The sequence below is a fragment of the Ambystoma mexicanum genome, chromosome 14 (assembly GCF_040938575.1).
Source record: "Ambystoma mexicanum isolate Mex_15411 chromosome 14, UKY_AmexF1_1, whole genome shotgun sequence".
In the NCBI taxonomy this organism is placed as follows: domain Eukaryota; kingdom Metazoa; phylum Chordata; class Amphibia; order Caudata; family Ambystomatidae; genus Ambystoma; species Ambystoma mexicanum.
The window spans coordinates 321,639,438-321,653,207 of NC_090940.1; positions in this window are offsets into that span (position 1 = coordinate 321,639,438).

Below are 13,770 nucleotides of genomic sequence, written 5' to 3' on the forward strand. Positions count from 1 at the left end.
TCTGTTCCTCTGCTGGATCCCCCGAATTGCAGGAACTACCAGGAACAACCACCACTGCAGGAGCCACTTCTTCATATTAAGGTACATTCTTCCGCCAGGCCACCCTTTTCACGTGGTAGTGCTAAAGGTGTTTTAAATCCTTTACCTACCTGTTGGGTTGGCCGCCCCTATCTTCTAAACATTGTCTTTCACCTTCTGCATCCACCTTTTCCAAATCGTTAACCAAAGACTTGACTGCAGCTACAAGAAAATGTTTGTTCCTGGGCCCTTTGCCCTGTACCACTGACTGTGGCACAGGCCTATTGACTCTGGCTAAATTTGTTAGAACTGCCTTCTCTAGATTGCTTCTCAACTAGAACTGTGTTGGTGCACCTACTTCTTATAACCACCTTTTCCTTCCCACTTTTTAAACTTGTGAAGTGCCATTTTGCTTGGTTTTCATTTAAGTATTCTCTCTGCTAAAGTACTGCCTTGCCTAAACCTGTTCACAAACTTATTGGAAGTGTTGCTAAGGTGTGTAAGAAGATATTTCTGTATAACTTGTGCTTTCCCTCCCTTGTGAGAAATTGCTAGAGTGCCAGTTGTGTTTGGTTTTCACTGTGCCGTTTTGCTCAGTTTTCACTCTTGCTCAAACTTGTCTACAGTTTAACTAGGGAGTTGTGAATACTTTTCTTCACTGATTTTAACTTGCTTTATTAACTGTGATTAATGTGTTGAACTAAAAGTGTGGAAAATAAATACATATATTCTTTTTAATACAAAGATTTGGTCAGTATTTCCTTGTGCCATAAGTGCTGTAGCACTATTGTGTAAACCCTGAATACTGCTCATCTCCCTCTTGGGATAAGTCTGACTGCTTAGCCACAGCTACCAACTAAATCTTTGTGGTACAGACTGATACCAAAGGGGATTTATTGCTCATACCTGTAGTCTTAATCTTCTGTAGTGCTTCCTAAGGGAACTGCACAGGATTCTGTCTGACACTGGTGGCAACGGTGGGATAAAAGTATTGGATTTACATTTTAGTGTGCTGCTTGTACCTTGGTTCAATTAACCACAAGGCTAACGATCACAAAAGGTTTATTTTTAAACTAAGTCAAAGTTTGGAAGGTTACAGCCAGAAGACCCTCCTTACTAATACTGCTGTTTATTTAAAGGATCTGTGTAGACAGAACGGTCTTCCTGTCAAAGGGAAGAAATCAGAAATGATTGAGAGACTGTTATAGAAACAAAGTCTGGATAGTGGTGCTGTAGTGCCCACTACCCCAGCAAATGTAGCAAACATTGAGGATAATGTTGAAAATGTTATTGTTGAAGTAGATGAGGAAGAGGAGGATAACAATGTCACCCCCTCTGGCCCTCTGTCTGCTCAAAGGCCTCAACCTGTGGATACTGGACCTTTGTCAGGTCCCACATTAAGTCCTACATGTATCACTCTAGAAAAAATGAGACTTGAACTAGAATTCAAAGGAATTAGTGTCCAAACTGAACAGAGACATCAAGAACTAAGGCTCAAAGAAATGGAGCTCAATCATGAGCTTGAGATGAAGAAATTGTCTTTGGAAAATGCTTCTCTCCCCGAATCCTCTAGATCTTCTAGTCCAAAAAGACCCCGGATGCCTAAAGAGATTGTGGGTATGTATGAACCTAAATTGGATGTATTAGATTGGTTAGCTATGTTTGAATACAATCATGGGCTCCAGGATATCACAGGAATCAGTTGATCCCCTGGTTATTCTCTAGGCTCCCCCCTGTTGCATCTGATATGGTAATGGAGTTGGGGGAGGTGCATAGGATTGATTATGAATGTGTGAAACTAGCTTTAATAGCTAGATTTGGGAAGACTCCTTCCCAGTACCTTAAGAGGTTTAGGACATTCAAAAAGCATGATAGTACCCATTGGGCTACTTGGGTGAATGAGTGTTTGAAGAACTTAGAGGGATGGATTAAGGGTTACAGAGTTAACACTTATGAAGGAATGAGAAATCTTGTAATGTTGGAGTCTATCTATGATGCCTGCTCTCCTGAGCTCAGACAGCACTTGGCCGATTCTAAGGAAATGGATCCTAGAAAAGTAGGCAAGGCTGCTGACTTGTGGGTTGCCAACAGGGCTACTCACAAGGACTCTGGGGTCACTCAGAAAAAGGATGAGGGAAAACAGCCACCAAAAGAGAACCAAGAGACTTCTAATATCTCCCATCCCAAAGAGGGCCACACACAACAAAATAACCAGGGTAAGCCCCAAGGGAAACCAAATAGAGGTAGTGAGTCCTCTGGTGCTCAACCAGAGGGAGGTCAGCAGAAGCCCCCATTCCAGAGAGCTTTTGGAAAATGCTATTTCTGTGGGTCAACTGACCATATCAAAGGAGATCACAGGTGCAAGGGTAAACATGCAGGGATCAGCACAGTCTCCTTAGCCTTAACTCCTGAGGAGGAAGTACAAATGGCTAGTGCTCACTTTGATTTTTTTGCTGAAGAACCCTTGAGTCTTCAAGCAACTGTATCCTTAGAGTCCATGGGTCTGGTTAGCAAACAGAATAGGGGTGTGTATGACTCCCTTCCAGAAAACTCTAAAGTATATTACATGGACAGTGTTCTTGTCAATGGCCAGGATACTCCTGCTAGGAGAGACACTGGGGACAGCAGAACAGTAGTGGATGAAAGCTTTTTCAAGACTGAGGATGTTGCTAAGGCACACAAAGGTCCCACTAAATTTTCTGGAGGTCCTGTCCAGTTGGTTCCTATTCTACCAGCCCTCATTCAGTGTAATAACATGACAGTGAGGATTCCTGTCAGTGTTCAGACTGAGGTGCCTGGGAGAGTCCTGTTGGGGAATGATCTAAAAACTCTAGGAGTAGTATCCAGTACCCCCAGGCCTCCCAGTGTGGATAAGCAGAACCCAACCAAATTGGCTAGAGAGGCCACCTTAAAGGACCACTCTAAGCCTGTGGGAACCTCTCTCAAAAGTTTCTGGCTGGTGGCAGTGGTTACTACCGTTAATATTTGACTGCAAATATTTCCCTATGAGATATTCCCATTGTTTGAGGCTACCACATTTTCTGACAGCCTCTAACATGCCGCCGGTTTATTTTTATATCAACTTTACTCCAGTAGGTTTTATTCGCCAGAACTTTTATATAAATTCTTTCTTGTGTCTTTCTCTAAACTCCTAACCCAGGTCGGGGATCCTTTGTTCGTCCTTTTGGAGGGCTTCTGCCAAGAAGCCCTCCTTTCGGCGCCACTGAGTCTGGGGTGGGTCCATTGTGTGGGAGGGGGAGTAGGAACCCTGGACAGGGTTGCCTCAGTAACCCTTGTCGCACTATGTCTTCATAGGCTGGAGGGTCTCCCGCCAAGATGACCACTCCACTGTGTGAGTGACAGCTAGGCTGTATGAATGGGGATCTTTTTGCATAAAAGCATGGTCCTGAGGACTGGAAGAGCAAGACGTTGCCACTGGAACTAAGAAGCCGAAGAGGACAGAAGCCAAAGACATCTGCAACGACTGAACCACCGGTGAAGCCCTGCTGCAGCGTCTCACCACTTTTCTCCACACGACGAGAGAAACTCTTCATCTGCAAGAGCCTTCTTCCCTTGAGCTGGTGGGGCCAACCAGTTTGCCAATTGCCTTCCTGGACCTGCCTTGGTTGAATCGCCAGTACCCTGTACTCGGAGACTGGATAGCCAGGCACCCGTCCACTCGGACCGCGATTTAAAGGAGCGTACCTTTTATTCGTCTGGCAGCACCGCGGCTGGTTTCATCCCTGGGTAGTGCAGTAACTCGAACCTTCCTCCACGACGAGAGCCTCTCTTCCTCTGCTGGACCCCCGAACTGCAGGAACTACCAGGAACAACCGCCACCGCAAGAGCCACTTCTTCATATTAAGGTACATTGTTCTGCCAGGCCGCCCTTTTCGCGTGGTAGTGCTAAAGGTGTTTTAAATCCTTTACCTACCTGTTGGGTTGGCTGCCCCCCTTCTAAACATTGTCTTTCACCTTCTGCATCCACCTTTTCAAAATCGTTAACCAAAGACTTGACTGCAGCTACAAGAACATTTTTGCTCCTGGGCCCTTTGCCCTGTACCATTGACTCTGGCACAGGCCTATTGACTCTGGCTAAATTTGTTAGAATTGCCTTCTCTAGATTGCTTCTCAACTAGAACTGTGTTGGTGCACCTACTTCTTATAACCGCCTTTTTCTTCCCACTTTTTAAACTTGTGCCATTTTGCTCGTTTTTCATTTAAGTATTCTCTATGCTAAAGTACTGCCTTGCCTAAACTTGTTCACAAACTTATGGGAAGTGGTGCTAGGGTGTGTAAAAAGATATTTCTGTATAACTTGTGCTTTCCCTCCCTTGTGAGAAATTGCTAGAGTGCCGTTTGTGTTTGGTTTTTACTGTGCCGTTTTGCTCAGTTTTCACTCTTGCTCAAACTTGTCTACAATTTAACTAGGGAGTTGTGTATATTTTTCTTGACTGATTTTAACTTGCTTTATTAACTATGATTAATGTGTTGAACTAGAAGTGTGGAAAATAAATATATATATATATATATATATATATATATATTCTTTAATATTCTTTTTAATGCAAAGCTTTGGTCAGTGTTTCCTTGTGCCATAAGTGCTGTAGCCCTATTGTGTAAACCCTGAATACTGCTCATCTCCCTCTTGAGATACGTCTGACTGCTTAGCCACAGCTACCAACTAAATCATTGTGGTACAGACTGATACCAAAGGGGATTTATTGCTCATACCTGTAGTCTCACAGGGTAATTTATAGAATTTCGCAGAAAAGTGTCGCAAGCGGCTGGCGCAGAGTGTCCGCGTGCGATTGTCTGCGCCAGGCACGTGCGCTAAAACCGATTTCCGCGCACAGCGTATTCATGGATTTTAGGCTCCCAAACCAGCCGTGGCGCAGAGTATCGCAGCGACCCTGCAGCAGCGCCAGTAACGCCCCCAAGAACGCCCTCGCGCAAGGAAAAGCCATCAAAATCGCTAAATCATCGCAAAGGGCTGCGCTAACCCTGGACCAGTTTACAGGGCTGCCAAACAAGGAACGCAAAGCGGGTAACGTTCATATCAGGGGTAGGGGGAAGTTTTACACGCGATTAGCCAGAGTACGTGTATTACAGGGGTACGCGGGCAGTTTTACACGCGATTGCCCAGGGTACGTGTATTACAGGGGTACGCGTGAAGTCTCACACACGATTAGCCAGGGCACGTGTATTACAGGGGTACGCGGGAATTATCAAACGCGATTTGGCTGGGTATGTGTTTTACAGGGGTACACGGGAAGTTCTACACGCGATTTGTCTGGGTACGTGTATAACAGGGGTGCGCGGGAATTATCACACGCGATTTGGCCAGGTACGTGTATTACAGGGGTGCGCGGGAATTATCACACGCGAATTGGCTGGGTACGTGTATTACGGGGTGCGTGGGAAGTTACACACGCGATTAGGCTGGGTGGGTCCTCACAGGTGTTCCCTGTACACCCTCCACGGCCCCTGCAGGCAGCCCACAAAACAGGGGACTACCCTGCACACCTGCTCATGTCCCCTTGCACCCCCACCCCCCAGCAACCAGGGGCAGCCTCCACCAGGCCCCCACCCATGTCTCCCACCACCCCCACCAGCCAGCAGTGCAGGGGCAGCCTCCACCAGGCCCCCACCCATGTCCAACCCATGTCTCCCACCACCCCCACCCCCCAGCACTGTGGGGCACCTGCCAGCAGGCCCCCACCCATGTCTCCCACCACCCCCACCCCCCAGCAGTGCAGGGGCAGCCTCCACCAGGCCCCCACTCATGTCCCCTTGCACCCCCACCCCCCAGCAACCAGGGGCAGCCTCCACCAGGCCCCCACCCATGTCTCCCACCACCCCCACCACCCAGCAGTGCAGGGGCAGCCTCCACCAGGCCCCCACCCATGTCCAACCCATGTCTCCCCCCACCACCACCCCCCAGCACTGTGGGGCACCTGCCAGCAGGCCACCACCCATGTCTCCTACCACCCCCACCCCCAGCAGTGCAGGGGCACCCTCCACCAGGCCCCCACCCATGTCTCCCACCACCCCCACCCCCAGCAGTGCAGGGGCACCCTCCACCAGGCCCCCACCCATGTCTCCCACCACCCCCACCCCCCAGCAGTGCAGGGGCAGCCTCCACCAGGCCCCCACTCATGTCCCCTTGCACCCCCACCCCCCAACAACCAGGGGCAGCCTCCACCAGGCCCCCACCCATGTCTCCCACCACCCCCACCACCCAGCAGTGCAGGGGCAGCCTCCACCAGGCCCCCACCCATGTCCAACCCATGTCTCCCACCACTCCCACCCCCCAGCACTGTGGGGCACCTGCCAGCAGGCCCCCACCCATGTCTCCCACCACCCCCACCGCCAGCAGTGCAGGGGCACCCTCCACCAGGCCCCACCCATGTCACCCACCACCCCCACCCCCCAGCACTGTGGGGCACCTGCCAGCAGGCCCCCACCCATGTCTCCCACCACCCCCACCCCCAGCAGTGCAGGGGCACCCTCCACCAGGCCCCCACCCATGTCCAACCCATGTCTCCCACCACCCCCACCCCCCAGCAGTGCAGGGGCAGCCTCCACCAGGCCCCCACTCATGTCCCCTTGCACCCCCACCCCCCAGCAACCAGGGGCAGCCTCCACCAGGCCCCCACCCATGTCTCCCACCACCCCCACCCCCCAGCAGTGCAGGGGCAGCCTCCACCAGGCCGCCACTCATGTCCCCTTGCACCCCCACCCCCCAGCAACCAGGGGCAGCCTCCACCAGGCCCCCACCCATGTCTCCCACCACCCCCACTCCCCAGCAGTGCAGGGGCAGCCTCCACCAGGCCCCCACCCATGTCCAACCCATGTCTCCCACCACCCCCACCCCCCAGCCACCAGGGGCAGCCTCCACCAGGCCCCCACCCATGTCTCCCACCACCCCCACCCCCCAGCAGTGCAGGGGCAGCCTCCACCAGGCCCCCACTCATGTCCCCTTGCACCCCCACCCCCCAGCAACCAGGGGCAGCCTCCACCAGGCCCCCACCCATGTCTCCCACCACCTCCACCCCCCAGCAGTGCAGGGGCAGCCTCCACCAGGCCCCCACCCATGTCTCCCACCACCCCCACCCTCCAGCACTGTGGGGCACCTGCCAGCAGGCCCCCACCCATGTCTCCCACCCCCCCACCCCCATCAGTGCAGGGGCAGCCTCCACCAGGCCCCCACCCATGTCCAACCCATGTCTCCCACCACCCCCACCCCCCAGCCACCAGGGGCAGCCTCCACCAGGCCCCCACCCATGTCTCCCACCACCCCCACCCCCCAGCAGTGCAGGGGCAGCCTCCACCACGACACCAACTTCCCTGGCACTGAAGCTGGTGCCCCTCTGCCTCCTTGGCCGGGGGTTGGCACTGGTGCCACCTGTTGTAGTGGCCGACATGGCAACCCCAGAGGCAGGAGTGGGTGGGCAACTGGGTCCTGGGGCAGGGCTGTGGGGCGACGGAAAAGCAGTCGGGAGCCTTTGGTTCCAGCAGGGGTGGTCACAGCAACAGCACCCCTGGCTGATGTGCAGGCAGCAAATGGCAGGGCACGTGGCCAGCAGGCAGTCAGGCAGCAGCAGATGGCAGGTGGGAGCGTGCTCAGGGCTCTGGGGGGCAGTAATTTGGCCCCCTGGGCAGGAGCGTGGTCTTCCGTGTGTGAACGCGTGGCCAGCTTGATACGAGTGATTTGGCACGCGAAAATCAAACACGTCTGCGTGTAAATCGACGTGCACGCGTATGAAAATGTTGCGTGACACGTCCGAGTGTCAAAGCGTGTAATAGTTGAAAATGGACCTACACGCAGAAGTGACAAAGCGTGTGATTGGTGAAAAAGGACCTACACGCAGAAGTGACAAAGCGTGTGATTGGTGAAAAAGGACCTACACGCAGAAGTGACAAAGCGTGTGATTGGTGGCAATGGGCCTAGCACGTACACGCCGCGTAAGTGACGCTGTACGTGTGGGCCTGTATATAAGGTACGTGTAGAACACCATTTCCTTGTACGTGCTTTTCGTGGAGAGCGAGTGGGTGAATTCTGTACTTCTTGTCATTTCACACGCGATTAACTTCACGGCGTTTCCAGTTCGTACTCCCTGTTACCTCTGACAGCTTTTTCTCTTTTTTTCTCTTGTACTGGTTTACCTGGGCCTGTTCCCTCAAACAGTGTCCCCTTCTACTGTTGTCCTGTCTCCTCAGACAGCGTACAAATCTTCTTTTGGCGGGGGTGTTGCCAACCAAACGCGCTCATTTTTCACGCTCTTTTACCTGGCAGACGGTGAGTCACGCACGTATCTAACTTCTGTGCTTGCCCCGTGTGTAGCCTACCCCTTCAGAGGTCATTCTAGGCTGCGTGTGACACGCATACGTTCATTCTTGTGTTACTGGGTGCCACAGCGTAGTGCAGGTTTTTCTTTCTGCACACGTGGTCTAGGAGGGGTTGCGTGCACGTCATCTCCCTTTTTTGGGCCTCCTGTGCGTTGCGTGACCCGTCATCTTTCCCCAGGGGTTACATTCAGCCTTGCTAGAGCACTAGGGTACAATTACCATCTGGTACCCAACCCCTTTGACCCCCAATTGCCCAGGACAATAGTCTACATCCACTCCCATACGCACATTAATATCAGTGCCATGGCTGGGAGGCGAGGATTCCGTAAGGGTGGCAAAGGTGGAAGAGCCACAAGTGGTGGCCGTGGTGGATCCGGTAGGGGACGTGGTCGTAACTTCCAGGGTGAGCCTGTCCCCCCATGTGTGGAGGACCAGTCAAGGGCACCCATAACCCCCCCCCCCCCCTCCCGTTGAGGCTGATGTGGCTGACACCATCCATGCTCAGCCCTTGTTGGACCAGCCCATTGTGGCACCAGACCTGGCTGACTCCATGGCTGACTTCCAGGTCAGCAGGGCTACGACACGTGCGCTGGTGCACGTTGATGCCATCATGCCACGTGGATCTCGGGCAGCAAGGTCATCTGCTGCCCCAAGTAGGCAGGGCGGAGAGGCTGTAGGGGCAGCTGCGGCTCCATCCACCCCAGCTCTCACACACCCAGCCAGGACAGTGTCGGTCCTAGTCCATCCTGCTGACATTCCCCCTGACACCATTACACTAGAGCCAATGCCTGCACCAACTCCCATGCTGAGTGTGCAATCCCACACACCTGATACAGAGCCCACCAGGGCTCCTGCCCCTAGTGTCCAGAGCGGCGCAGGACACTCAGGATCACCACCACCTTCCAAGCGGAAGAGGAAGAGTGCTCGTCCGGCACAGGCTGATGCCCCAGACACGGCTACACAGTCCGGCCCGTCCAGGAAGCCCAGCTTCACGGATGACGAACTGAATGCACTTGTCGAGTATGTGTCCGGACATGATAACGAGATGGTCATTGTTGCAGGATCCAAGACCACACCTGCACAACGCCAGGCACACTGGCAGACCGTTGCGGACATCGTAAGTGCCCTTGGAATCGTGAGGCGCACAGCCAATGATTGCTATAAGCGCTGGAATGACCTAAAGCGCAGGGCAAAGAAGAAGCTGGCCTCAAGTCATGCCGCAACTCTAGTGACTGGAGGTGGGTCTCCAGTATTAGACATGGAACTCACTCCACATGAGTCAGTCGCTGGGACCTACGTCACGGAGGAACAGATCCAAGGCGTGGGAGATCTGCCTGATTACGAGGCATTGTCCGGTGAGTGCACATGCATGTGTGTGTCATCCATGTGCATGGTGTGTGTGTGAGGGCATCTGTTTGTGTGCCAGGTGAGAGTGTGTGCGCCTGAGTCGTATGGGTCAGCCATGTGCTTCATGCAATACATCCTGCGCAGCTGCATTTGGCCATTGCAGTATCCCTTCTGCCAACAGTAGACATCTAGCCCAACAGCACCCCAGTTGCCCTTGTAGTGTCACCTTGCCACAACATTGTTGCTTATTTTTCTATGTTCAATCAGACAGATTGTTTGCATTCCACCACTTATACTAGGCATTCCTCAGTCCTATGGTCACATGTCTGGCATGGCTATGGTAAAGTGGAGTGACTTTGTTACCTGGATATCATATGTTCACACATGTCCCTGTGCAATTGGACCATATTGGACTGGCAGCTCCAGGTGAAAAATCAGACCTGTTTGAATTAGAAAAGCTATTGCATGCGGGAACTGGACTGAATGAATAAGTGCTGCCCTCCTCTCCATCTACACTCAATAGCAATGGTACATGCCAGCTGTGTGATGGCATGTGTGTGTCACCTGGCAATCACAGGCCAATGTGTGATGCCACTGCCAGGCAGCATGCAGAAAATGTGTTCATCTTCCATCTTTGTGTCATGAGTGTGTGCCATTTGCCTGCCCTTCATACGCAGTGAGGGTGCATGCATGGGAGGGTCTTAGTCATGTGGGACATGTGTCAATCAAGTACTGGTTCTCTTGCTTCTCAGCCCTCATTGTGTGCCATGGTGCTAATGCGTGTTTCCATTTCTTTGTCATTATGTCATTGCAGGGGAAGACGCACCTGATACTGCTGGGGTTGTGGAGATGGTGCAGAGCCAGGAGGGGTCCGAGGGCCGACCAACCACCAGTGAGGGACGTGGTGTGCTGGTGGGTGAGAACCCACAAGTGCTGCAGGTCGTGCTCTCAAGGGGTGTCTCTGGCTGCACCTCCCCCGAGCTGTACTCAGCTGTTGACTCGGATGATGAGACCTACGTGCCGTCGCAGGTGAGTGTTCCAGGGAGGGATTCTGTTCTGTCCCACCCACCTGCACCAGGGTCAGAACCCTCAATGGGGATGTCAGTGTTGGCAGCTAGGCCTTTGGTGGTTACGGATGCAGGGTCACACTCCGAGACATCTGATCCTGTTCCTGGGCCAGCAGATCAGAGGGGGAATGCAGTCCTGCAGCCTCAGGCAGTGCCGGCACAGCAAGGCGCAGTCCGCCTTGCCCCAGACAGGTGTGGTGCCCGCCGACGTGGTGGCCGTATGCCACCTGGCAATACCACATGGGAGCAATCCATTTACGGTATGGCTACCCAACAGGCAGCATCATCCGAGATGATGGCTCAGGCCATGGATAGGGTGGCCACTTCCATTGTCCCCCCTGAAAGGCTGATGGAGCGACTAGAGCAGGCAACCGACTCCATCTGCCAGTCACACAGGGAGGACATGTTGGCTTCCAACAGGGACAGGCGGGCGGCACTGGCGACTCTGCAGGAGGCCATCTCCATAGAGTCCCAGGGCCACAGGGAAGCCCTGAGGCAGGAGCTCCATCAACTCAGGACGACTCTTGTTGAGCTTGAGGCTTCAACACACCAAAGGACAGAACAGCAGCTGGAGCGTCTCACCCGTACGCTCTCAGCTGAGATGCAAGCAACGAGGGCGGAGGTCCGGGCATCCCGTGAGTTGTTGCATGGGGACCTCCGCACCCTCATCCTCCAGAACGAGACCTACCACACCCGCATGCTTGCAGCCATGGAGGAACAGAGTAGGGCCTTGCGTGGGCTGCCTCCCATAGTGCAACCACCTCCGGATGCAGCTGCACAGGGTGATAATAGCGACAGCAGTGATACTCCCACAATAGGGTAGCCGTGTGGGCCATGAGCCTATGGAGGTGTTTTTTTTCCCAGGATCCACACAGGTGGGTTTTGGTGTGCACCCTGACCTCGGACCTCCTGGGTGGCCTCCCCAACCCCCCCGGGCCCTTTAATGGCCATTTTTGATTTTTTTTAATTTTTATTTTTATTTTTAATTTTTAATTTTATATTTTTCCCAATTTTTATGGGACAATTTGTTGGCTTCCGTGGTTCCTGTGGGCATACGCTGCATTGTGGCTGGGCACATGCAGGCTTGTCATGTATTAGGTTCAGATGCCTGGGTTTGAGTCACACACACCCCTCCTGCTTCCCGTTTCCATGGGCTTGCAAAGGGTGTGCCCAAGTGACATTGAAGTACATGGTGACATTGGACTCCCACTACATGTGTGGGTAGTCTAGTCAATACTGTGTATACATTCCTAGTGCATATTGCTGTTGTGTTGTACACTGCATGTTGCATTGATGTGTAACTCATCATCTGTGTCTGCCTCCCAATTTGCAGGTCCCTACCTCATGTCTACACAAGGCCCTCTAGTCTGGAGATGGGGTCCTTGTTGGCAGCAGTGCACCTACAACTCTACATGGCGCCAACACTGTTCAGTTGGAAGTGGTGGGAGTGCAGGCATTTCCAGGTGGTGAGACTACTGATTTATCACATTAGTGAAGTCATGTCAATGGTAGTACCTGCTCAAGTTTGTTGTTGGTCCTGCATTACAGTGAGTATTTCAGGTGTAGCAAGTTTCAATTGGGGACACTGTACATCGCAACACTTGTCATGTTGTGGGGATTACTTTGTTTACCTGCACATAGCATGACATGGCACGGTGTGTTGTGTGGCGGTGCTGGGGATGGGTTGGGTGACATGGCACTGTCCTCTTGTTGCATTTAGTAAGTGGGTATTCATTTTAGCTGCTTGAATGTGTTTCTTCACAACACTGCATTGGTGGTGTGTGTGGGTAGGGATGCACACATTGTAACACTTCCAGGTGAACAATCTCAGGCTGATATGCTTTTCACGGTTGAATCTCCAGACATTCAGGATCAGTGTCAGGTTGAGTCATCATTGACTGTCAGATGGAATGTGCCAGGCCAGTGTGCAGTCCACAGGGGTGTGATTACTATGTGAAGTAATTAGCCACTAGCTGTGTACGGGCTGCCTCCCCCCGTGCCCTTTCCCCTCCCATGCGCAGCGGCTGTGCATGTGGTTGGGGACGTGGGGCCACCACCATGTCCACGGCCAGGCCCCGGCGTGTTGCAACGTTGTGCAGGACACATGCTGCCACTATGATCCTGCACACTACTGGGGGAGCGTATAACAGCTGCCCGCCAGAACGGTCAAGGGAGCGAAAGCGTGACTTTAGCACTCCGAATGTGCGCTCCACTATGCCCCGGGTTGTAATGTGGGCTGTGTTATATCTTACCTCGGGTGGCGTGGTGGGGTTCCGAATTGGCGTCATCATGTGGGGGCTGAGAGGGTAGGCACTGTCCCCTGTGGAGGTGGTGATTGGTATCATTGGTGGGGTTGTGACCTTGCTCAGTATCCAACATGCATGCATGTGCAGTGGCATACATACTCACCAAGCAGCCATGTATCGCCATGCCGCCCAGCATCTAGGTCCCGGCATAGGGTGGACATTTGGTAAATGAAGCTGTCGTGGATGGAGCCGGGATAGTTGGCATATACTGAGGTGATGATTCCCTTGGCATTACATACTACCTGCACATTGATGGAATGCCAGTGCTTGCGGTTCCTATAGATGTGCTCAGATGCCCTGGGGGGACGTAGAGCCACATGGGTGCAGTCGATGGCACCTAGCACTTTGGGGAATCGTGCCACACCGTAAAAATCCAGGGCGGCAGCATGCCTTTCTGCAGGTGTTCTGGGCAGGTATATGTGCCTGTGGACTGATGGGCGTGCAGTGATGATGTTCAAGACCTGGTGTAGGCAGCGTGACTGGGTGGCCTGTGACACCCCACCCACTATGGCACTTGTCCGCTGAAATGATCCAGTGGCTAAGAAGTGCAGTACATTGAGGACCTTCTCCAGGGGGCTGAGTGCTTGGGAGCACAGGGTGGGTGATGTGAGGTCATCCTCCCACTCACTCACCAGGTCCAGTATTATGTGTGGTGGAAACCTGTACCTTCCATACACCTG